This window comes from Ursus americanus, chromosome 35 (genome assembly GCF_024610735.1).
Source record: "Ursus americanus isolate L20-20 chromosome 35, mUrsAme1.1.p, whole genome shotgun sequence".
Classification (NCBI taxonomy): Eukaryota; Metazoa; Chordata; class Mammalia; order Carnivora; family Ursidae; genus Ursus; species Ursus americanus.
The window spans coordinates 11788624-11811335 of NC_142161.1; the positions used below are offsets into that span (position 1 = coordinate 11788624).

Consider the following 22712-nt stretch of genomic DNA (forward strand, 5'->3'; position numbering starts at 1 on the left):
TTGTCATGTGAGCTTTGCTTTTTTATAGACTAAATTTTGTAAGCTTGATTCTCAGATTCAGGTGATTGAGATGGGCCTTCAACAGTTCCTTGTCTTCCCACTCCTGTTTTTATTTTATACTCTGTTATTTGGTATGTTTCCAGGTACTTTGAAGAATAGATTTAAATATCTCTACATGTATTTTCTTTCTGCCAAGAAGGTAATGATAATCTGGACAGTCCAAGGCAGGAATGTGTCACCTGATGTCTGAGGAGAGGAATTACCTTCAAATTTTAATATTTCTGGTAGCACTTAAAGCATTTGTTAGTTGATTACTTGGTTAGGAATAAGGTTTTTTATCTCCTGTGTGAAGAAATGTCTTAAAATGAACTAAGTTTTCTAATTTCTCTTTTTCTTTGGAGTTTTTGTAGTAATTTATGAATAGGTATTCTTCAGAATTGTGTTTTATTGTGTAGGTATATTCATTCCTGGTCTCATAAAGTTTAGGGAGGAAATGGGGGAAAATTCTATTATATAATATTTGATCATTTATGTTCATTTTCAAAACTGGAGGTTTAGCAAAGAATGTTTCTTTGGAGATGATATGTTAACAAGATTGGATAGACATACATAGAATATTTGAAAATAAGTTCGTATATTAGGTTAGAGAGAGGGATACACAAGAATGTACGTATATGTATATATATGAATACTTTTTTAAATTGATTTTTTAAATATCCCATATTTTTACAAAAGAAATTGGAAGCAACCTAAAATAAAAACATGAAAACAAAACAGCAACCCTATGATCCAGCAATTGCACTACTGGGTACTTACCCCAAAGATACAGACGTAGTGAAGAGAAGGGCCATATACACCCCAGTGTTCATAGCAGCACTGTCCACAATAGCTAACTCATGGAAGGAGCCGAGATGCCCTTCAACAGATGACTGGATTAAGAAGATGTGGTCCATATATACAATGGAATATTATTCAGCCATCAAAAAGAACGATTTCTCAACATTTGCTGCAACATGGACGGCACTGGAGGAGATAATGCTAAGTGAAATAAGTCAAGCAGAGAAAGACAATTATCATAGGGTCTCACTCATTTATGGAACATAAGAAGTAGGAAGATCATTAGGAGAAGAAAGGGATAAAGAAAGGGGGGGTAAACAGGAGGGGGAAAGAAACATAAGAGACTATGGACTCTGGGAAACAAACTGAGGGCTTCAGAGGGGAGGGGTGTGGGGGAATGGGATAGGCTGGTGATGGGTATTAAGGAGGGCACGTATTGCATGGTGCACTGGGTGTTATATGCAAGTAATGAATCATGGAACTTTACATCAAAAACTAGGGATGTACTGTATGGTGACTAACATAATATAATAAAAAAATATTATTAATAAAAAAAAAGAAAAAAGAAAACAAAACAACGAAAACCAAATCCCAAGACAGAAGATAGGCCTGGAGAAATATAAAGGAAGGGGATAGGAAAACCATATCAAAATATTTAAAGAATGTATGTGATCCTTATTTACTCTGAATTCTCAAGTTCCAGAGGTGGTATTAGGATTTGCCTAATTTTCTACTGGCATTATGAAACCCATGTTCTTTAACCATTGAATTAAAAAATCTCACTTCTCTTTCAGAGATCATGTTATGGGATCATCCACTTACTACCTGTGTCTTTCCTATTATCTGTTAGCTACGTATCTATTAAAATCTATTAAGATATCAAACTTGACTGTCTACAAATCACCTGAGTTTTTATTAAAAGCAGATTTTGATTCAGTAAGCCTTGGGTGGTACCTTATATTCTGCATTCTTTTTTAAAAATTTAAAGAAAAATTACATTTTTTCTTAAAAAAAAAGATTTTATTTATTAGAGAGCAGGAGCATGAGTGGGGGTGAGGGGGCTGGGCAAAGGCGGAGGAAGAAGCAGACTCTCTGCTGAGCAGGGAGCCTGACCTGGGGCTCGATCCTAGGACCCTGGGATCATGACCTAAGCTGAAGGCAGGTGCTTTTTATTTTATTTTATTTTATTTTATTTTATTTTATTTTATTTTATTTTATTTATTAATTTGACAGAGAAACAGCCAGCGAGAGAGGGAACACAAGCAGGGGGAGTGGGAGAGGAAGAAGCAGGCTTCCAGCGGAGGAGCCCGATGTGGGGCTCGATCCCAGAACGCTAGGATCAAGCCCTGAGCCAAAGGCAGACGCTTAACGACTGCGCCACTCAGGCGCCCCTGAAGGCAGATGCTTAACCTACTGAGCCACCCAGGTGCTCCATATGTTATACATTCTTAACAAGCTCCTAGATGAAGCCAGTGAACCACATAGTGAGTACCTACCACCAAGGATTTAGACCAGTTCTCATTACTTATCAAGAGCTTTGGCATTTGGCTTTGCAGTCTTTCCACATTAACTTATGCCATCATCCTAGGTCATCTCTTTTGATTCTTTCATCTCAACTTTTATAAATTTTGTTTTGACTCCATTCTCTTTCAGCAATCCTTTCACATAATCTTTTGTTATCATTAGAACTTTCCTACCTCTGAATATTATATTTCAGTGTCCTACTCTGACTTTAACCTTCCAGGTCTCTCACTCCCTAACTTACTTAATGGACATTGTTCTCTGTTTAATCTCACCAAGACCTTTAAATCCTGACATCTTTACTTTCTCTGAGTCCATCAGTCCCTTCTTTACTGAACCTGAAGTTCATCATCATCCTTTAGATGATTTTCTCACCATTGTGCCCCTTGTCTTTCAGATGCCCATCCCTGTATCAGAATTGCAGTTTCTCCATTTCCACAGTCAGGTTGCTGAATCTACCTGAAGGAAATGACGTATTGTCCAGATTGATGCTCTTTCATATTTATGGTACCCATTCTCATCTGGGCTCTTAATGCTGCTCTCTTGCTTCCTTGCTCTCTCTCTCTTTCTCTCTCTCTCTCTCCCTTCCTTCCTCCCTCTTCCTTCCTCCCTCCCTCTCCCCTCTTTCTCCCTTTCCTTTCCTTTCCTTTCCTTTCCTTTCCTTTCCTTTCCTTTCCTTTCCTTTCCTTTCCTTTCCTTTCCTTCTTTTCCTCCCTTCCCCTCCCTTTTCTTCTCTTCCTTTCTTTTTTTCTTCCTCTCCTCCCTCCTTACCTCCCTGCCTTCCTTCTCTCTTGACTTTATTGTTAAGTAATTTCTACACCCGACATGGGGCTCAAACCCACTGCCCTGAGATCAAGAGTTGCATGTTCCACTGCATGAGCCAGCCAGGCGCCCTCAGTGCTGCTCTTTTTTGAGCCAAAGATTTCCTGGATGAGGAAGGCATTCTTTTGCCTGGGCCTACAAAGTTTAGAGAGAAAACACCTTGAAGAACTGGAAAAGAATTTTTTTGTGAGAGTCCATATAGAAATAAGGATGAAGTTTTTCTGAAAATAGACACTTTTGTTTGGTGTGTCGCAGTAGTTAACAAATGCAAGAACCCAAACTCCTCAGGTGCCTCTGTGATACTGTTCCTTAGGGTTTCCAGAGTATCAAGAGAGAGAATGGCAGAAAACTTAGTTTTCCCCACCCACCTCAACACTTAACCTGCATATCTGCACCAGTTCTCAATTCCATGTTTCTTTTCTTATTCAAAGCTCAATTTTTATTTTTATAATCTCGTATCTTCACGATTTCTCCGGTATCTTCCAGTGGTTGATAACCTCCCTTCATTGCTTTGACATTAAGAAAGGGGGAAAAACATATGAGACAGAAAAGCAAAAAAAAGTAATTGTCTTAAGTTTAGTAAGACTACATTCTTAACTGAGAATTTCTGCATACAGTATAGAATGCCTTCTCATCCTAAAATCTAATCTGCATATATTTTACTGATCACAGTAATATCTCCGTAAGTGTTATATAGAAATTGTTACTTTAAAGTATAATTGACATAATTTAAGGTCTATGTTTGGGAATTATAAGCTATTGTGAAAATATACTGAATAACGTAAAAAAGAAAGTATTGATGTCTTGCTAAAAGGAAATCTAGAGGGTGAAGTTATCATTGATTCTCTAGAGAAGCCTATGGCCTAAGTAATTAGTGGTGTTTGGTTTATGTGGCTCTTATAAGCACGTGACTCCAAATACAGGTTACATTGATATCTTCTATCAGTCAGTTCCTTTATTTCAGTTTTGAATTTACTATGCCATTTAAGATTCTGAAATACAATGAGTGAATATCCTGATTCATTGCTGGAAATGTCTGGTTTGTTTGGAAGATATATACCTCATGGTAATAAATTGTTGTCTTGGTACTAATCAACCTAAAACACTGAGAACAATTTTCCTCGGGATAGATAATCCTTGAAATTCTTCAAATTCTGGGTCTGCGTATCTCTAACTCATTTAAAGTAATTATTACACATTAAAGTAATGTATTACACTACTTTTTATAGTTGAGTGTGGGACAAAGTATTTTTGAGAGGAAGTCAAAGAAATAGCAATGAGAAAGTTTAAGGGAATGAAAATATGTGCATTGCTATTGTCAGGCTAAGCCATAACTCTATTTCTCACCTTATATGCAGGTTAACAATAATATATTAGAAGATTGGTGGAGAAACAAACTGTCATTTATTTTGGGGATTGCTTAGCATCCAGACAGGGAGAATAAGAAAGAAGAAACAGGGAAAATTTTACCAAGGGGGAGGGGGAGGCAGTGGGAATGAAGTGGAATGAGAAAAAAAAAAGTGCTATTTTAGGTGGAGAATGTAGATTAGCAAAAGGATTTAAGGCTGAGAGTCAGTCAGCCTTATGTCATATACATGAATACAAAAGATCTATTTTATATTACAGAAAATGTTAATATATTGTTTGATATTTATGCATTCTGTGTTTAAACAAACGATTTGGAAATCTTCTGACTATGCATTTTTGAATAATTGATACTCAGAATACATTATGTCATCTATGAAGATGTTTGGTGAGCTGATTTGCATTAAAACATTCATGATCCTCAAAAATACACGGAAGCACAAAACAGTTAATTATCTTTCTTTTAAAATAAATGTCAAGAGAAGCATTTAAAAGTAAGATAAAATGTAGTACTCAAAGAAAATTCTATCTCAGAATTCAAAATATTTTATAACTGTACACAGGAAATAGAATTTTTTATATTTTAATGTTTATTTTGAAGATCTTATGGAATCTTTTTAAAAAAATTCTTCAGACATAATAGCTGTTGCAAATGAACTTAGACTCCTTTCTTTCAACAGTGTCCTATAGGTCTAGGATCTCTCTTTCTTTAATTATCGAAGTATTTTATCTGTTATTCATAATATTTAGAATTTATTTGTGTTTATCTTATTTTCTCACTTTGTAGTTTGTTTTTTAGCTGACAGAACTGTTTCTTTTGCTCTGAGTAGTTCAGTAGAGTCCAGTTAACAGGGGCATTGTTGATATAGGGAAAAGTAACCCAGAGCTATCTTTGCATATTAAAAGAAGGACATTGTATCCTAGAATGCAGTTACTATTAAATAAGCTATATTTACACATAAGTTGTAAGACCTAATGGAAATAAGTCTGTTACCCATAAGTATAATACATACAAGAATGATTCATTACATAGGAGTGATTCATTTGTCAATTTTATCTTACCAATTAATCAGATATTCTATAAATATATCAATAAATATTATCAAACTAGGGTAACATTATGTGATTCATGTGTCAATTTTATCTTACCAATTAATCAGATATTCTATAAATATATCTATAAATATTATCAAACTAGGGTAACATTATGAAGTTTTTATATGAAGAAGTGATTTGTGGCAAATCTGATATTCATTTTATATATGAAAATTGAGGTATTGTGTCTAGAAATCTTGTTATTCAGAAAGTAATATTAACTATTTTTATTGCTGTTGATAATAGGATGAGGTTAAGCTCTTTCCTTTCTGTCCTAAACCTTCCATATTCTCCCTTTTACTTTGAGGGAGAGACAAGGGACCCAACAGGATAATTTGAATTATTATTACTCACTTAGAAATGGGAGAATGGAAAATTAGCTTCTAAAAGATGAACTGGAGTTCCTATCTTCCCCCAAGATTAAGTTCTTTATACTAAGTAACTGGTTAATGTTTTTTAGCTCTGTTTCTCTAATTTTTCTGTATCCAGCTGTTTGTATATCCATTGTATTTGTGCTGATCTGTTAGCTGATGTGAGAGATTGATAATCAGTCTGGGTTAAAATATTTATTACTGGGGCACCTGGTTGGCTCAGTTGGTTTTGGCTCATCTGCTTTCTGCTCAGGTCATGATCCCAGGGTCCTGGGATTGAGCCCCGTGTTGGGCTCCCTGCTTAGTGGGGAGCCTACCTCTCCCTCTTCCCTTGCCCCTCCCCCTGCTTGTGTTTTCTCTCTCTCTCTCTCAAGGAGAGAATCTTTAAAAAAATAATATTTATTATAAGACTGGTGAATCACAGGCCTGTACCTCTGAAATGAATAATACACTGTAAGTTAATTAATTGAACTTAAGTTTTAGAAATGTTTAAAAAAAATAGTAATAATATTTATTACCGTCTTTTAAAATTTTTTACCCAGTATCGCTTTAAGCCTTTTGGCTAAGATCAGAAGTAAAATACCCACCATATCCTTTGTTAATATATGTGGGGGGGAAAGGTGAGAAAATTAATTGTCCGAGAAAAAAAAGTAGAAATTTATCTTATTTGGTGTTATTTTCATTCTAGGGAAAAAAAGCATTATTATTGAAAAATACCATAAGACAGTATTTTATTTCTACTTCCTGAAAATTTTAATTATTTTCAGTCAGTATAAAGAAAAAATCGGTAATAAGGCTCTGATAAATATTTATTTAATTTTCCCTAAATCTGCTCTCCTTTTAGTGTTTCCCATAAACCAAGGTACTTAGACCAAAACCCTGAGACTTGTTCTTGATTTTTTAATTTCCCTTACCACGTATATGTAATCTATCAGCAAGTCCTCTAGACTTTACATTCCAAATATATCTTAAATCTGTCTACTTCTCTTCATCTTCTCTACCATCCTCGTATAAACCATCATCATTTATTAAGACTCCTGCAAGAGCCTCCTAAGTGGTATCTGTGTTTTCACTCCTGTTTTCTGAAATCCCACTGTATTCTCCTGACAGTATTCAGGATGATCTTTAAAAACTTCCCTGCTAAAACTAACCAGTATGCTAAGCAAGCCTTTTATTATTTGAAAAACTTAAAAATAATCAAGTATTTATCCTATTTTTCTTACACTGTTAAGCAAATTGTTGATGAAGAGTATTTCAGTTGATAAAGAAGGAATGATAGAATTATAATATCAATATTTTACAACCCCTAATTAAGTATTATAATAGGTCTAAGAGTAATTATTACTGACTGCTAATATATGCATGTAGAGAGAACACATTATATGCTTCCCAGTCAAGATACATAACATCAACTATGGAGTAGTTTTGCTAGAAGTTTGAACCTGAGTATGGTTAAACATTCAGATCTAACTACCAGTTTATAGGAAATACAGTAGACAAAGGAACGTGTTAAGTGACACTATGAGGATGCCATCAGGAAGTCTGGAGTGTGGAAAATCCTATAGGACGGGTTGTTTTTGTTTTTTTTTCCCCAACAAATAAATTGTAAGGAGAAAAAAGTGAAGGAATAATAATCTGTAGATTAAAAGACCAAGAAACTTATTTGCTGCAATTTTTGGATCTTATTTGGATTTGATTTGAACCAGTGAGCTTTAGAAAAAGTTGATACACAGAAAAATTTGGACACTGGCTAGATAGTTGGTTATTTTAATAAATTATTGTTGAAAATAATGATTTAATGATAGTAATATTGATAAGAGCTATATTTGCAAGGAAGTCCTTATTTTTAAGTGATACATATTAAAATGTGTGTAAATGAAATGATATGTCTAAGGGGTAGATGGGGGAATGAATAACTTACAAATAAAGCAAGACTGGCCGTGAATTGAAAATTGTTGAAACTGGATGATAAATATATGTGGATCCATTTTGTTCTATTCTGTTTTTTTCACACACATTTAAACTTCCTGTAGTTAAATTTAAAACAAAAACTCTTTGCACTTAGACTCTAACCCAAACTCTATTTTTTTATTAGCAAACTTTATTACTAGCAGACTCTTTGTTCTACCCAATCTGACCTCTGCTTACCCCATATCTAGCATATTCACCCTTGCTCACATACTTGCTTTTTTCTTTTCCTCAGGTACCTCAAATTCATTCCTACCCAAGTGCCCTTGAATTTGATGTTCTATCTGGAACCTTCTTCCCCTGTATCTTCAGTGTCCATCCCCTGTTGGCATTTTTATTTTTATTTTTTTTCAGTCCTCATTTTAATGTCACCTCAGAACAGCTAGCTGTGACAATCATCTAATCTAGTTTTATTCTCATCAGAACACTTATCCTGATTTGACATTTTCTTTTCTATTTATTTGTTTATTCATTGTTTCTACCCATTAGAGTATAAGCTACATGTGGGTGGTGGTAAGATCTTGACTATCTTGTTCACTTTTAGATTTCCAGCACTTTTCCGACAAATAACAGGCAAATATGGATGGTACTCAATAAATGTTTTTGAGTGAATCGATTAAATGTTTATGAAGCTGTTGAATACTATGAAGATTAACATTATTAATCTCTTACTTTTAAAATATCAACAGTATATAGTATTGTTGCCTAGTGAAAGTATTTTAAATTCAGCTGGCATTTTCATTATTAGTGTTTTCAAAGGCTCATGTGCAAGAGAATTAGCTTCATAGCAAAGCTTCAGAAAGTTTATTAAAAATTCACAAAATGTCAAATTTTCTGTTAGCATTTATTTAAAAATATTTGTATTTTGGGTAATTAATGTCGCATTTTGTCTAAGAGCTGTTTTTTGTATCTACATAAGTAGAGGTTAAAATTTGTGATATGTGTTTATATGTGATATGAAAATTTGGCAAACATTTCTTGGCTCATGTGAATGATAATGAAACACTTATAATTATATCTTCCATCAAGAAGGAACTGAGAAATACTTTATAGATAAATGCATTAGAGAAGATGAATCTGTAAAATTACAAGATCTTCTCTTTATAAAAAAAAACAAAAACATAGAAGGGGCACCTGGGTGGCTTAGTCGGTTAAGCGTCCAACTCTTGATTTTGTCTCAGGTCATGATCTCAGGATCATGAGATTGAGCCCCACATCAGGCTCCATGCTCAGCATAGTGTCTACTTGAGATTCTCTCTCTCCCTCTCCCTCTGCCCCTCCCCCTACTCGTGCTCTCTCTCTCTTTCTAAAATAAATAAATAAAATCTGTAAAACAAACAGAGAAAACAATATATTTGTTAAAAACATATATATAATAAATGCAAACAAATAAATATATATAAATACATATATATTTCCAACTAAGTTTTGTCATTTCAACATAATGGCTTAAGGGAAGTTGTTTATGATGGTTATTAGAATAAAATGATGTGTTTCACTGACAAAATAAATTTACCCTAGTATTTGTTAGCGATACATATATGATGCAGACTGGTGCATTCCCTTCTTGTGTCCTCAGGAGGCTTTCTCTCCACAGCACAATATGTGCTGCAGAGTTGAGCTCATTTGGGCCATAAGAGGGTGGTTCCTCTTATCATCCGCCATGTGTAGCATATGGTAGTTGTAGATCATGGCCTTTCCACCAGAAATATGCCATTATCTGCTTCTCTTCTTCACCATCTCCTACTAAATGGTATAAATCTGGGAACTTCTTCAAATTTGACTCTTTGGCAAGACATTTTATTCTAAGTGGATTTGCTTGTTTATTCTTTTGCTCATTTCTTCATTTATTTCTTTATTCAACACAGGTTTATTGTGGCTTGTCCTGTAGAAAACATGAGCATTGAGATTATAAGGAATTATATAGAGATTAAACAAAACATAATATTTTTATTCCAGGGATGTTGTCTTTGGTAGTTTCACTTTTGGAACTTCTCTTTTGCAATTGCCTTTAGAATGAATTTTTAAGTTACATACATGCCCACAAATTTATCTTAGTTTAGTCTATCTTAGTTTAGGTGGAGTCAGGGAATATGAGCCTTTCCTCAGTCTCCCAGGGAAACAAAGAGTGAGAAGACAGAATATCACTGGGCTCTAGATGAAACCAGTGCTGGAGTCTCACAAGGCCTAGTTTTCTACCAGGGAAAATGCTGATTTTCCTTGTCATGGTCCTGGCTTTGCTCCCCTGCTGAGTCTCAAGTTTTTAGAAGTCTAGTTCCCAGAATGCCCCCTTCCTTTAATTCCCTAACATTTTCACTTAGGGGAGAAGACTGCTCACCCTCTTGTGTCAGGATCCCAGAGGCATTGTCATCTTGCAGGATGGTGAGGTGAGATCTCTATAGTATCTTGCCATTTGGTTTCTATCTGTTGGGCTTAGAACCTGAAGACTGGGGAGCCTCAGATCTCTCAAGAGTATTTTTGAGTCCTGGCTGGCCATGGGGATTTCCGTGAGTTGTTTTGTTTCCTCCTTGGAAAACACCTGCTTGGAGGGGAGCTCAGTCTGGCTTAAGAGTGTCATCTGGGATAACTGGCTGTTCAGAGGAAGCCCAATTCAGATGAAGGTGTCTCTGGGGGCATAACAGGCCCTGGGGGAAGATTTGATTTGTGGCCTCTGTCTCACATACTTCACTCAGCTGTTTTACCAGTGGGTTTGGGGGTTCTCCACTGCTGGTCTTCATGGGTATCCATGTAATATCCAGGGTAGGAGAGTGGGAATTTGAGTCCTGGGCCTGATTAGGACCTTCTAGGTGCTCCTCTGTGGGCAGGTTGGGCTGTGGGGTTTGTGTCTGGATGGGAGTGCCCGGGATACCTGCATTAAGTGAATGAGGATCTGCCATCCCAGCCCAGTGGAGGCTGCACTGGAGTGACTGGGATGCTCTTGGCTGAGCCCATCTCAATCAGGAGGAATAGAGTGGGGTAGGGCCCACCATGGGTGAGGAGAGGATGCTGGGCCTCAATTCTATCTTTGTGAGCATAACAACTACAGTTTGTTGGTTGATAATGTAACTATTTTCTCATTAAAGGACATTGTCTTTGAGCCATTTTTTATTTCTTTTAAAAAATATTGCACTGAGCATCTTTGTATATGAGATAGCACTGTTTTTGGATGTATGATTTCTGTGTTTATTGACCTGATAAAGCATCGATTATGGTGTACGTATATGTGTGTGTGGACTAAGTGAATCAGATTCTTGTCTTTGTGAATTTGAGGTCTTCCTAGGTGCCTGTACATTGTAGCAAGAAACTGAGAGCCAGTTTCTCTTCTTTCCTTCCTTCCTCCTTCCCTCCCTCCCTCTCTTCCTTCCTTTCTTTTTTGTGAGAATATTTAAGTTCTACTCTCTTAGCAAATTTTAATTACACGGTACAGTGTTACCAACTATGATCACCGTGTTTTACAATAGTTCCTCAGACCTTAATCATTTTATAAGTTTGTATCCCTTTAATAACCACTCCTTATTTCCCCCACATTCCAGCCTCTTGCAAACCACTTTACAACTCTGTTTCTATGAGTTTGAGGTGTTTTTTTAAATTTCAATACAGTATTTGCCTTTCTCTGTGTGACTTATTTCACTAAGCAGAATACCCTCAAGGTCTATCCACGTTGTCACAAATGGCAGGATTTTCTTCTTTCTCATAGCTAAGTAATATTTTATTATATTTATAATATATATTATATAATATTCATATAATATATAATATTTATATATTATATAATTAATATATATTATATATCATATATATAATTTTATATTTTATATATAATTATGTATAATTTATATTATAAATTATCATATTATTATAAAATATTATTTATATTATAAATTATTATATTATATATAATATATTATAATAATATAATATATATATACACCACATCTTCTTTATCCATTTGTTTATTAACATTTAGGTTGTTTGCATATCTTGGCTCTTATGAATAATGCTGCAGTAAACATGGGAGTGCAGATATGTCTTTGATATCCTGTTTTTATTTTCTTTGGAAAATATATACCCAGAAGTGGGATTGCTGGATCATATGGTAGTTCTATTTTTAATTTTTTGAGGAACTTTCATACTGTTTTCCTTAATGGCTGCACCAATTTACATTCCCAACCACAGTGCATGAGGATTCCACATATTTGCGAATACTTGTTACTTCTTGTCTTTTTGATGGTAGCCTTTCTAACGGGTGTGAGTTGATAGCTCATTGTGGTTTTGATTTACATTTCTCTCATGATTAGTGAGTGATATGGGCATCTTTTCATGAACCTTTTGGCCATTTATATGTCTTTTTTGGAAAAATATCTTTTCAGTTCTTCTGTCCAGTTTTTAATTGGATCGTTTCAATTTTTTTGCTGTTGAGTTACATGAGCTATTTACATATTTTGGATAGTAACCCCTTGTCATCAGTTATGGATGTCAGGTATTTTCTCATATTCACTAAGTTGCCTTTTCATTTTGTTGATTGTTTTCTTTGCTGTGCAGAAGCTTTTTATTTCTATTTTTATTTTTTTAGAGAGGGAGAGACAGAGATCATGGCACAGGGGAAGGGTAGACAGCAAGGGAGAGATAATCTTTTTTTGTTTTTAAGATTTTATTTATTTGAGAGAGAGTGAAAGTGAGAGAGATCACAGACGGAGAGGGAGAAGCAGACTCATCACTGAGCGGAGAGCCTGATTCAGGGGTCAGTGCCAGGACCCTGAGGTCATGACCTGAGCTGAAGGCAGACACTTAACCAATTGAGCGACCCAGGCACCCCAGGAGAAAGAATCTTAAGCAGGCTGTGTCCAGCACAGAGCCCGAAGCTGAGGTTCTCACAACCCTGAGGTCATGACCTGAGCTGAAATCAAGTGTTGGAGGCTTATCTGGCTGGGCTACCCAGGTGCCCCTGTGCAGAAGCTTTTTAATTTAATGTAGGTCTACTTGTTTCTTTTGCCTTTGTTTCCTTTGCATTTGGTGTTAAATACAGACAGTGTCAAAGCGCTTAACACCCCTGTTTTCTTCTAGGAGTTTTGCAGTTTCAAGTGTGTTTTCTATTCCTTAATCTCTCTTAAGTTGACTATAAGATAGTGGTCCAGGTTCATGTTTTTGCACATGGCTGTCCAGTTCTCCCAGCACCTTTTAGTGAAGAAACTATCCTTTTCCCATTATTTATTCTTGGGGAACCAGTTTCTTAATTTTATTTATTTATTTATTTATTTATTTATTTATTTATTTATTACCAAACAGAGAGTTTAATTAGTCATGCTATAATTACTGTGAATAAAATTGAGTTGTTGCAATAGTTTTTTGGGAGAGAACAGAGGCCCTGTGTTTTCAAAATAAAGGGTGAAGGTATTTCGTAAAAATTTTTTCTAACTCTATTAGAACATAAGATATGCACAGGCCTTTAGGCAAAGATAATATTGCTTAATATTTCATGTTTAAGGAAGTTTCTAACTTAACTCTGAATGGTTTTTAAGATGTGACAGGACCTATGAAATAGAGTATAAAAAACTTAGAATGATTAGTTCTTGAAAGAGCCGGACAACTTACTTATAGCTTCATTGTAGTTGGTTTTTCCTTCAGTCTGATGGGCCATCAGTAGACAAGTCTGCTTCTCCTATGGTGGTCATGCCTATAGCACCTCCTAGTATAGAACCCAGCACCTACAAACCACCCAGTAACTGTCAATGTTGATTTTGGGTGCTTCATATTTCTGTGAATGACATGTCAGATGACAGATTTTAGTGGTTTCAGTTGTTTAGAAAAGAAGAGGACAAATTTAGGGTATTGATGAAAGTTTTATGTGCAGAACTTTGCTGCCACGATTATTTAGTAATTTAAATGCAACCAGATCCAGTTTTTTATAGATGCATTGATCCTGTGTATAGGAACCTCTGTGGCCCACACCGCTAATGGGTGTGGATAGTCCTCTACCAAGACAAGAATATCAGTCAGGATTTTTACTGCAACACATTTTTGCATTTGAACATCTGATTTTGGAACACGTGGCTTTTTGGTTTATAGATATTAGCTTCTGAGCTTAGTTTATATAGTGTTTGGCCAAATATCTGTCACAAGTTTAAGATGATTGCTGATTGAAAGAGCCTAGCTGAGGAATGTTTAACCAGTTATTCTTGAGTTTCCTTCATGAATCACTTGTGTAGCTCTCCTTCACAAAACTGTGACATTTATACTCTGAGCTTTCATCAAGAGTCTTTAAGAAACATCTATGTCTCTACTTCTTTTGGAGGCTGTTGGAAGAGAAATGGGACAGTGTGGGTGGAGGTAACTGTCACTGAAAGGCAGTACATTATATGGAAGGAGCATGGGCTCTGGTGCCAGAGGTTAGGAATTCTGGTGGTGGGAGAATGTGGAGGGTCTCTTTTAATTATCTCTATGTTTTCCAACAAAATAAGACATTTATTGGGTAATATGTACCTGGCGTTGTGCTTGGCCTGAAGGTACAAAAGTAAGACTTGTCCTCTGCCCTTACAAGAAAGATTCATTATTTAATAGTAAGATAGCAGTATGACCCCATTGCTAATCAACAGTTCTCTCAGTTTTTTCATTTGTGTCTAAGTTTTAGCCTTAGTTTTCTCACTGTAGGGTTTTTTGTGTGTGTGTCTCCCACCCACTTTCTGTTTTTTCATATGTTGACTGGGGAATTGAGAGAGAGAGCAGAGGTGGTGATTGATTGATTGATTGATTGATTGATTCAAGCCATTAGGTAACATTTTGTGTTGGGAATCTATATATATATTTCTTTACTCTGATTTACTGTCTTCTATGTAATATTTCAGAATTACTGAGAGTAACTCCTTGAACCAGGGAGTTAGTTCTGGACATCTTGCTTGCTGGTGCCAAAGTAGCTTGGTCAGAACTTCAACCTTTAATTTTGTTTATTCATTCATAACTAGTTGGCTGTTACATATTTTTAAAAAGATTTGTTTATTTAGAGAGAAAGAGTGCACACACAAGTGTGGGGAGGGGCAGAGGAAGAGAGAGAGAGAGAGAATCCCAAGCAGACTCTGTGCTGAGCATGGAGCGTGCCATGGGGTTCTATCTCATGACCCTGAGATCATGACGTGAGCCAAAACCAGGACTCAGAGGTTTAACCAACTGAACCACCCAGGCGCCCCTCTAGTTTGCTGTTTTAAATACAAGACTCAAATGTCAGACGATGCCTGTTTTGATGCAGTTCTTCAAAAGTGTTCATCATATAATAAAATTATTTCTTCAACTGTAAGAGAAAAAGGATTATCATATTAAAATGTAGCTTAAAATCATAGTCTGATTAATATTAATCTAATTGATAACAAAGATTTTTAAACTGGCAGCCATGATATTTGAAAAATGACTTATCTGGACTTTGGTACTGAAACTAAGACAGAAAATATGTTCCAGATAGTCTCTATAGTTATCATTATTATCTTATTTGAGAAACCATAGCTTACTAAGTTGTTAACATAGGTTTGTGTTGAGTCTCATCATGATCCGATTATTTTTCTTCTGTTTCATGGCATGGCTTACACCTCCTACACTGGCCTACATTCTGTTATGTATGTGCCACTGGAAGCAGGGCTAGATCAGGGAAAATTGGAGTACAAGTCCAATTGATTTATAGGTTTTTGGCATAATTTTTGGTTGAGAAGGTTATAATGATACTTACCTAAGTAATATTACTTCTCTAGTTGTATAGAGAGAAAAGTGAGGTATAGAAAGATGACTTTCATCCAGATTAAAAGTGATGTACTAAGTGGTTTGCTTATTGTCTTCTTTTCCCAGCTTCACGAGGGCAGGAACTTCAGGTATCTTGTTCATTGCTGTATTCATAGTGTCTAGAACAGTGGTTGGCACAGGTAAATGTTGGTATTAATTTCTCAGAGTTAAATTTTGTAAGGAATATCCTCTGTACCCACTTATGTATACTCTGCCTTTAAGCATGTATATTAATGTGTGATCTATAATATTAAGATAAATATGAACACACCAGATACCTATTCAGGCAAGAACAACTTCTAGATACATTGCTGCGTTCACTTGCTCATCAGGGTACATGATTATTGTGAACAAGCCTAGATATAATGACCAATGTGCTTAAATGAGAATGAAGGAACAGCTGCTTATTTAATGGTCTTTTAATGGGATGCATAAAATTCAGTCCGTTTTCCTATTTCTTTGCAATGTAGTGATCTCAGGTTTCTTAGATGTCTTTTGGGTACTTCTGAAGTAATTATGTAGTTTAGGAAGTCGGAAATTGCTGAAGTTGATGTGATGGGAATTAGGTGGTTTTATGTGTTTATTTTTTCCCCAATCCTTAAACCTGTTTCCCATCTATTATCTGTATCATCTCCATCTCTATTCTCATAGCTGTATTCCTTAATCTTTCTCAAAATCCTTTGTATTAAAAATAGTGATAGTTTAAAGCTGCTACATTATTTAGTTCTCAGTAGAAGGCACTTATAACAGTAAATTTATTGTTTTCTCTTTAGCTTTGTAGACGGCAGGTCTACTTAACAGGAACAAGGTATAGGTCACTAAAATGTAGAAATTTTAGTAATATGTTCAAACAACGGGTGTGACTTCTTTTCTGCTCACGTCTTAGCCCTTATTTTTAGTTGTTTACATATTTTTAAATTGTATTTTGGCTGAATATTTTCATGCTTAGTTTTACTTGTGAGAAATTTCCCTTTAATTTGCAAAAAGCCATTTAACTCTGTTTATGTCATCTAGACATATGGAAAAGATATTTTTAAGTTACTTGTTTCGATCATTTTGGAATGTGGTGACCTCAGAAATGGGCAAATATTTTCTTAGCATTTGGTTAGAAGAATAAACATGGTATGTTCATTGAGAGAAATTTAAGTTTTGACTTACATGATATGACAAGCTTCTAATTGAAGTGATTTTTTTCAGTGTTAATGCTATTGCTTAATTACCCAGTGCCGCCTTCTTTTTTTTTTTTTTTTAATCCATGATCTCATTTCCTCTTTGGATAAAAATCTCAATAAAGTAGACAAAGGTTGTTTTTATTATCCCTGTTTTGCAGAGTAAGTTTTGGGCAAGTTATTTGACTTCTAAGTTTCATTTTCTTTATCTGTAAAATAAAAACAGTGGGCAAGATAATCTCTGAGGTCCTTTTGAGCTCTATAATCTGTGTTTATACCATTGTAAAATGAGGGAACAGGGACACAGACAAGTTAAGCACTTGGCTAAGTTCATATAATGAATTAATAATAAAACCTTGATATCTGACTTTCTGGTTAACTGTTTATTGACACTTTCCCACAATCCTTATGCCTATTACTCAAACTTTGCTGATTTCTTTACTATTTGAAAATAACAACAGTTTACAAAAATTATGCTATAGATATAATCCTTTTTTAAAAAAGTTCAATATATTCCTATATTTTCAAGTTAAAAACTTATAAGTTAGTAGGTTCTCATATTTTTAAAAGGGAGAGTTCTTATAAATATCAATTCTCATAGCAAATAAAGACAAATCAGAAGAGAAAGCATATCTAAAATTATGTAGTATGAGTAATAAGTAAGTCAGAAGCAATCCTGTCTCAAAAGAAAAAAATAGGAAAGATTCTTTTTTTTTTTTAAGATTATTTATTTATGTATTTGAGAGAAGGAGAGCACAAGCAGGAGAGAGCTGAGCTGGGGGAGGGGCAGAGGGAGAGAGAGAGAGAGGCAGACTCACTACTGAGCAGGGAGCCTGATGCTGCCAGGCTCTACCCCAGGACCCAGGGATCATGACCTGAGCCAAAGGCGGACACTTAACTGACTGAGCCACGCAGGCACCCTGGAAAAAAAAATTTTTTTTTTTTTTTTGAGTATAGTTGACATGTAATGTTACATTACTTTCAGGTGTACAACACAGTGATTCGACAAGTTTATACATTATGCTATGTTCACCGCAAGTGTAACTACCATCTGTCCCTATGCATCATATTACTTATTATTGACTATATTCCTTAGGCTGTGCCTTTTATTTCCATGACTTATTTATTCCATAACTGGAAACCTGTATCTCCCACTCTCCTTCACCTATGTTGCTCAGCCTCCTGCCTTCTTCCCCTCTGGCAATCGTTTGTTCTCTGTATTTATAGGTCTGATTCTGTTTTTTGTTTTTTTGTTTTCTTTTCATTTTTTATACTTTATTTTGTTTTTGGATTCCACATAAGAGTGAAATAATATGATATTTGTTATTCTCAGGCTGACTCATTTCACTTAGTGTATAATACCCTCTAGGCCCATCCATGTTGTCTCAAATGGCAAGATCTCATTTTTTTTTTTTTTCTGGCTGCATAATACTGCATTCCATACCACATCTTCCTTATCCGTTTGTCTTTCAGTGGACAGGAAAGATTCTTAAGTGACAATTTTCTTCTGTTCTTTTATTGATCCCAAATTTATATTTGAGTGTATGGTAAGCATTGGAATGATTTGAGCTTTCTTTTGTTGACGGAGTATATATATCGCTGTCAGGAGTGTTTATAGAAAGATGTTTTATATTATTTGGAAAGTTAGATTAGACTTGTCAACCTTTAGGGGTTTGTGATTGAATTCCTTCCCATTCCTCACCTCAGTGGCAAATCCCTTCAACAACTTCTCAGGATTGTATTGATCTTGTAAATTATGACATTTTATATAGATATAACACATTAATTTCTAGATGAGCTAGGATGAGATATTTTAGGATGGCAGTCAGAGTAGATTGTAGTTCAATACAAATTTAAAGATAAGTTTTTTGAAAAATTTAGCTAAATTTTCCAAAGGCAATATGATCCCTCTATAAAATTTATTCAGTATACCAAGTAACTTTTAGTTTTTTGTTTTTATATAAAATAACTCCTTTTTGGAAAAAAAGGAGCTTGTTTTGTTATTTTGGTGCTTTTGGATAAAAATAGCTTTTATTCACTTTTCCCTATAAAATTTCTCACAAACTTGTTTCAGTTGAAACAAGTAAATCATAGTCACACTTTTGTTTTTTAAGCAGTTGGAAGGAAACTTAGTGATCATCTTATCCAGAACTCTTTATTTTACAGTTGAGTCACACTTTTGTTTTTTAAGTAGTTGGAAGGAAACTTAGTGATCATCTTATCTAAAACACTTTATTTTACAGTTGAGAAACTGGGGTCCAGTGAGGTTAAAACTCTGACCCATGGTTATATAGCTAATTAGTGACAAAAATGATTGGAATTTAGATATGCCAGTTATCAAACTAAAACCCTTCTATTTGATGAATAGGTATCTGGATTGTTGTCCGTACTCAGCTAGATTCATAGTCTAGATTTTTGCCAAACTCCCCCTTTCCAGTGCTGTTTTTATATTTTAAAAAACATTGTAATAATTTCTGAAGCAGAATTTAAAATCCAACAGCTGCGTTATAGTAGCTCACACCTAAAATATAATGGCATATGGAACTACAGTTTCTCACAGTTGGTTTCCTACTTGATATGATTTAGATCTTTAAAATTTTAGAATAAAATCTGAGCCAGTTTCAAAAATATTATCTTCAAAAGCTGTAGGTCTTTAAAAAATATTTATTTATTTTCTCTTCTTAGTCTCTAGAAGTTATTTACTTTGATTTAAACAATTACTCCACATAATTCTTTTGTATAAACAGTTGGTAGAGTTATTGTTATTGATTTAAAACAAAACCAGAATGTGATAGTAGATTATTGAAAGCTAAAATATTCTCTAACAGCCCAAAGTCAGGAAATTTACAGTTAACATTTCCATGGTTACTAGACCCTTGCTTTGTAATATAAAAGACTTTTAAAGGATCATATAAGGAAAGAATACGAACTATGACATACCATAAAAAAATTCTCAGAAGTAAAAGAAACATTATAATTAACTAGAAAAGGAAAAAGTAAAGGAAGTGGATGAATTCTTCTATTTCTTACTTATATTATCTAAGTAAATAATTTTCTCTGGGTCTATAGACTCTGCTTTGTATATCTATTTTATTTTACACTGAAAAAGTGATATAGAAAAGCTCATATGTTCTTGTGGTAATGAGATTTGCTCACAGAACTCTTTAGGGGCTTGGAGAATAGTGATGCCGCACCCCATTCTGTGGGAGACTGGGAACATGACTGGAGCCACACAGATCAGGATTTATATCACTGCTCCACCATTTACCAACAGCTTGACCTAGGGCAACTTTCTTAACTTTTCTAGTCCTCAGTATTTTTATCTGTAAAATAGTGATCATAATGCCCGTTTTACAATGTCTTGTAATCATGTATGTAAAAAAGTGTCTAGTGCCTGTCTTATAATAAGCTCTCACTAACGGTTCTTTCCCTCCTGCTCTCCTTTACCTGTTACCTGTAGACCCACTCTCCACCTCTTCCCTCTTCACTAGTCCAATTCCACCTGATGGACTTAGGCTCTAAAGTAGGACTTCAGAAGGCCAGTAACTGAACTAAATAAACGCAACTGGGACAACTCTTCACATCATTCCTGGCTAGTGCATTGGGTAGGCTGGTCTCCTGGAGCAAGTGTCCCTCAAGTTCTGTAATATCCTTAATAACATCAGAACCCCTGGACAGTGACTATGGATTCTCTTAGGCTCCGTGCAGCTTTTATGGCAGTTATAATCCTGCTCCTTCAGGACCTTGAATTCTCCCCAATACAATGTTTTTTTCTAAGGATATTCTTTTAAAGAATACTATAATTTTATAGTTTTCCATATTAAAGAAAGTACTACATGTCTAAATATATTTTATAAACTATCCCAGATTAGGTTAATGAAGTGATTTATTACTGCTACTTAAAAAAAAAAGAAATTCTGAGGTTCCAGCCTTTGGTATATAGGAAAGGTTTTTAATTTTTTAAGCAATTTTTAAAAAATAAAATATCTTGATTCTTAGGTTTATAATATGTTAGGTTTATTTGGGTACCAGGCCTGTCCTTTACTAACCTCTGCTCCTAGGTTATGTATAAACAGTTGGCCTATGGCTGGACTCTAGAGGACTTAGAGAGATGTTCCCATAATGAACTAAAAATACTGTTCCTTTTATGGTAGTGTTATTATTTTTATGTTGTGAGGTTTTACTGTTTCAGCTGTAGTATGGATGTACATGGGCATCTGTGGCCTGGCCTGGGAATTGGATAATCTTTTAAACAGTATTTCAGAAACTAGGTACAGAGTTACGAAAGATTGACCCATATATCAACTTGTAGACAAGACGTCCTCTCAATTGATGCTGTCTCCAGGTTGTCAGGGCCAGTCTGCCCTATGCCTCTGCTAGAACAACTGAGAAAACAGGAGATGATGATAAAGGGAAAGCTGAAGAGTAAAGTTTCTCTTCTCTTCGCTCTCAGAACATTATTGCTATCACTTGAGTTGGTAGTACCTTTGCAGGGATTTATTCAGGTATTCCCCCCCACACACACACACATATACCTTTTCCTATAGAAAGGAACATATTTGAAAGTGGATTAGAGAACTTTATCATCTGAAAGATATGAATATATTAGGGAAAACATTTATATCATTATAACTGGAATAATTTGCTCTCATTTATAATTGGATCGGCTGGCTGTCTCATCAAAACAATCTTCATGGTTAAGTTTATTATATTTTGTATTATCTTTTCTTTCCACAATTCAGTAAGCCATCAACTCAAGTAGAAATCTTTTGCTATTCAGATTTTTATTGTAGTATTAATATCTAAATAATTTTACTTTTGTAGCAATTTTCTTCTTGCAACCAAAATATTATATGATTTTATGAATAGGCCACTGGGCAGAGCAAAAATATGTTTCAGATTTAAAGAGAACCACTTTATGTTCTATTTTAGATTTATATTGTATATAAAAGGTACCTCACATGGCAAAATTTTAATTTTAGTAGTATAAAATTGTAAAGGGCAACTTGACTCGTAGAATCACTCAGTGAATGTTGATGGAACACTGGCAAGGCATTATGGAGGAGACTGGATGTGGAAAGGGAGTCCAGAGATTAATAAAGAATAAACTCTTCCTTCAGGGAACTTATATTGACGTTGGGGGGATAGTTATATATAAAAAATAAGAACCCTAGAATTTTTAGAACTTGAAGACCCATTAAAAACCTGGAAGTTAGTTGAATTGAAAATCCTAAGAGCTTGGTAATTTGCCTGACAAATTTATCCATGGACATGAGACAAGGTTAGCTGCGTCTCCTATCCTAGTAGTGGCCTGGTTTCATGTCTGGGATTCTAAGCAAAGCACAAGTACTGTTCTGTTTGCTATTTGGGTAGGACTGTGCCTAACTAGAGTTGGAGAACAAGGAAATCAGAGACAGATGGAAGAACGTAAGCAGAGGACAGAAGTAGCAACAGATATATGGCCAGAATCAGACACAGGGACACCACCTTGAGATCTCCTGATTATGAGTCAAAGTAGGCATAAAGAGTCAAAACCAACTCTTCAGTAAGTAATTAAGAGCAAACTGGAAAGAAAGAGGCAGTGTCTGGCCCAGCTCAACTTCCTTTAAGAATTGGCCGTATCACTTACAGAACAAGCACCATATAAATGGGCTGCCACAGCCCACTTTTAATTATTCAGTCTAGATTTTTTCCCATTTCTCCTGCTTTATGATTTCTCTGTTTGTTCTTTAGTTACACCTTTTTCTTGCCCTTAGGAGTTTATTTCTTCTTGGCCATGACTTTGCCTCCAGCAGGCTATAGC

The 22712-nt window shown here is 35.1% G+C and overlaps 1 protein-coding gene and 1 pseudogene across 4 annotated transcripts in view; one reads left to right on the top strand and one right to left on the bottom strand.

The window, feature by feature from the left end:
- NUBPL (NUBP iron-sulfur cluster assembly factor, mitochondrial) overlaps positions 1-22712 on the top strand; it is a 237151-nt gene that overhangs the window by 140717 nt on the left and 73722 nt on the right. The window lies entirely within an intron of this gene.
- Positions 10235-10931, bottom strand: LOC123795808 (cell division cycle-associated protein 3 pseudogene; annotated as a pseudogene).